Source organism: Bos mutus, chromosome 25 (assembly GCF_027580195.1).
Source record: "Bos mutus isolate GX-2022 chromosome 25, NWIPB_WYAK_1.1, whole genome shotgun sequence".
In the NCBI taxonomy this organism is placed as follows: domain Eukaryota; kingdom Metazoa; phylum Chordata; class Mammalia; order Artiodactyla; family Bovidae; genus Bos; species Bos mutus.
Genome location: NC_091641.1, coordinates 28,412,377 through 28,416,072, shown reverse-complemented (window position 1 = coordinate 28,416,072; position 3,696 = coordinate 28,412,377). Strand labels below are relative to the sequence as shown.

At 49.9% G+C, this 3,696-nt stretch overlaps 1 non-coding gene across 1 annotated transcript; it reads left to right on the top strand.

Annotated features, from left to right (window-relative positions):
- The first annotated feature begins 3,098 nt into the window (after positions 1–3,098).
- LOC138985654 (U6 spliceosomal RNA) lies at positions 3,099–3,205 on the top strand. The gene has a single exon (XR_011462700.1). It is a non-coding gene; the product is annotated as a U6 spliceosomal RNA (small nuclear RNA).
- The last annotated feature ends 491 nt before the right edge of the window (positions 3,206–3,696 follow it).

Below are 3,696 nucleotides of genomic sequence, written 5' to 3'. Positions count from 1 at the left end.
CATGTTCATTCTAATCGTGTTTTGAAGAATATTTGATGGCCATTTTAAAATACTTTAAAAAGCAAGCATTGGCAGTGTAATCCTATCTTTATCATTACACATCACACAACAGACAGAGAGCCATATATAAGCGTGTGTGTGTGCTAACTTCCTTCAGTCATTCCTGACTCTGTGCACCCCATGGACTGTGGCCCACCAGATACCTCTGTCCATGGGGATTTTCCAGGCAAGAATACTGGAGTGGGTTGCCATCCTATCCTCTAGGGGATCTTCCCGATTCAGGCTGTGTGTCTCTGAGCTTGTGAGGACCACATATTTCCCTGTGGTATCCATGTAAATGGGAGGTTGCCAAGGGACCTCTCCAAGGGTGATGTCCAGGGTGGGTGAGAAGGAGACATCACCTTCTCTGGCTTCAGGTAGGGTTAGGCCCCTTCTCCCCCTGTTCCTTCCAACCTCTGGTGTCTCCCTGGTGGTCCCACTGCAGACCAGGGACAGGCGGAGAAGAAGGGTGGGTTCACAGGATCCCAAGTCAGGTGATGGGAGATCTGATCACTGGAGAGGGTGACAGAGGGGATGTTTGGGAGGACACAGAGCCCCCTGGAGAAGGTTTCAGGGTCCCTGGAAGGGGTGAATGAGGCAGGGGCTTTGGGGGAGGTGGTGGAGGTGGGGAGGGGCGACACGGGACTTCCAGGAAGCCGGGAAGCAATGTGCAGGTGGGCTGCTGAAGGAGGGCTGGGACTGTAGGGCTCCTGGGTCCCCTGGAAGGGCTGGGGAGTTGGGGTTCTTGCAGGTGGGTGGGGAGGCAGGGTTCCAGGTATCCCGGGGAGGACTGAAGGAGTCCCAGGAAGCCCTGGGTCCTCGGATGGGGGCTCGTCCCTTCACTCACCTGCTCTGAGCCCGGGTTCAGATCCCAGGAGCAGCAGCAGCAACAGCCCTACCTTCGGGCACAAAGGCAGCGGAGCCATCGGACCCATCGGCGGGAGGCAAGTGTGGAGCGGTCTGGCGGGCCACTGCAGTCACCCGGCCGGGGCCGAACCCCCTCCCCACGCCCCGCCCAGCTCCGCCCGACCCCGCCCCCGGCCTCAGTCTCCGGAGCGCCCGGGCGGAGCCACAGGGGCCGGGGGAGGTGCCGGCCCGCCATCGCGACCTCTGCGTCTTGGTCACCGGATGGGCGCCCGGCCCCAGGGAGAATCCGGCCCGGGCTTAGGGGAGAATTACGGACGAAAGGCGTTCAGCGCGCGTCGGGTCGCGGAATCCCTAGGTGCTCGGTTGCTGTTATCATTACCTGCGAGCCCCTCCCTTCCCGGAGCTCACCTGGGCGTCCGACGGGAGGAGACGTAGGGGAAAGGGAGGGACTGGAAGGATCTTAAAAACTTTAGATGTCCCTAAAGCTTGGCCTCCCTGTCCTTGTCCCTTGTCCCTGCAATCCACTACCCACCGCCAGTCGGAAACGGAGGGGAGCCGACTTGCTCAAGGTCACAGAGTGGCTTCTGGAAAAAAAAAAAAAAAAAAAAAGACCGAGGAACAGCGGTGGCAACGGGGAGCCAGGCTGCAGCTGCGTCTCAGCAAACCCCCCACCCCAGCTCCCTCCAGTCCTCAGGCTCTTCTCGGGTGAAGGGCATCAAGTCCTCCAAGAGGCCTCGCGAGGCTGAAAGAGGTACACAGTAGGTGCTCCGTGTCGAAAATAGATGGCACACATCTGTTCCCCTTTGTTCCCGGTGATAGCCCTACCCAATTAGTCATGACTGGTTCTGAGGGGGGAACCCCTCCCCAAGCCCTCCGAAAAATAGTGGCAACTAAGCCCTCCGAAAAATAGTGGCAACTAAGGTGACGTCGCGTATCACCTGCTAAGTGTACTAAGGACTTCGGGTGCACGATTTTACTTCAGAGCCCTGATGTTCTCATTTCCCCAAGAAGAAAGTGAAGCTCAGAGAAGCCAAGAACCAAGAAGTTGGGGAGCCCAGGTTCACATTTATTTCTACATGGTGCCAAACCCCTGTCTGCCTCCTTGGAGGAAAACCTGAGCCTCCGGGCATCCACCTGCCATACTCTGAGGTCACTCTCCCCTTGCTTTGAGGAGTGAGCTTCTCAAAGCAAAACCAGTCTCTCCTCTTGAACACCCAGCATTGGCCTGCCTGGCATAAAACAGGTATCCAGTTAAGGCTTGTCCAAACAGATTATGGGTTTCAGACTCTACAAAACATGGGATAAAAAACATTTTCTTTCTTCTGAAGGTCTTCATGGGCAATGGGGAATGAAATATCCCACATAAATTTAGGGAAAAAGACTTCTGCTTTCAAGGAGCTTCACAATCAATATGCATGGAGGAAAACTCATTTATATTGTTAAAAGTGTTAGTTGCTCAGTCATGTCCAACTCTTTCCTATCATATGGACTGTAGCTCAATAGGCTCCTCTGTCCATGGGACTTCCCAGGCAAGAGTACTGGAGTGGGTTGCCTCCTCCAGGAATCTTCCGGACTCAGGAATCGAACCTGGGTCTCCTGCATTGCAGGCAGGTTCTTTACTGTCTGTGCTAGGTCCATTATAATTAAGAATTTAGGGAATCTGCTTTCAATATTGGAACTTTTGCATCTCAGACTCTACTGCTTTAACTGGTTATCCTCAATATCTGCAATATTTGCAAAACAATTTGTTTCCAATTATGTTAAATAACTGGAGTTTCGAGACCATCACCAAATATGTGAGCGAGTGTATGTTGCTCAGTCCAATCTGACTTTTTGCGACTCTTTATTCTCTGGGTCAGAATACTGGAGTAGGTAACTTTTCCCTTCTCCAGAGGATCTTCCCGACCCAGGGATCAAACCCAGGTCTCCCACATTGCAGACAGATTCTTTACCAGCTGAGCTTCAAGGGAAGTCCCATCACCAAATATACTAAAGATCTACTCTGTCCTTAATATATTTAAAGTAACTCAAATTAAAAGATGCTTACTCCTTGGAAGAAAAGCTATGACCAACTTAGACAGCATACTAAAAACTAGAGACATTACTTTGCCAACAAAGGTCCATCTAGTCAAAGCTATGGTTTTTCCAATAGTCATGTATGGGTGTGAGAGTTGGACTATAAAGAAAGCTGAATGCTCGCTTCGGCAGCACATATACTAAAATTGGAACGATACAGAGAAGATTAGCATGGCCCTTGCGCAAGGATGACACGCAAATTCGTGAAGCGTTCCATATTTTTTAAAATTGACAAACCATTAGCCAGACTCATCAAGAAACAAAGGGAGAAAAATCAAATCAATAAAATTAGAAATGAAAATGGAGAGATCACAACAGACAACACAGAAATACAAAGGATCATAAGAGACTACTATCAACAATTATATGCCAATAAAATGGACAACGTGGAAGAAATGGACAAATTCTTAGAAAAGTACAACTTTCCAAAACTGGACCAGGAAGAAATAGAAAATCTTAACAGACTCATCACAAGCACGGAAATTGAAACTGTAATCAAAAAATCTTCCAGCAAACAAAAGCCCAGGTCCAGATGGCTTTACAGCTGAATTCTACCAAAAATTTAGAGAAGAGCTAACACCTATCCTGCTCAAACTCTTCCAGAAAATTGCAGAGGAAGGTAAACTTCCAAACTCATTCTATGAGGCCACCATCACCCTAATACCAAAACCTGACAAAGATCACACAAAAAAAGAAAACTACAGGCCAATATCA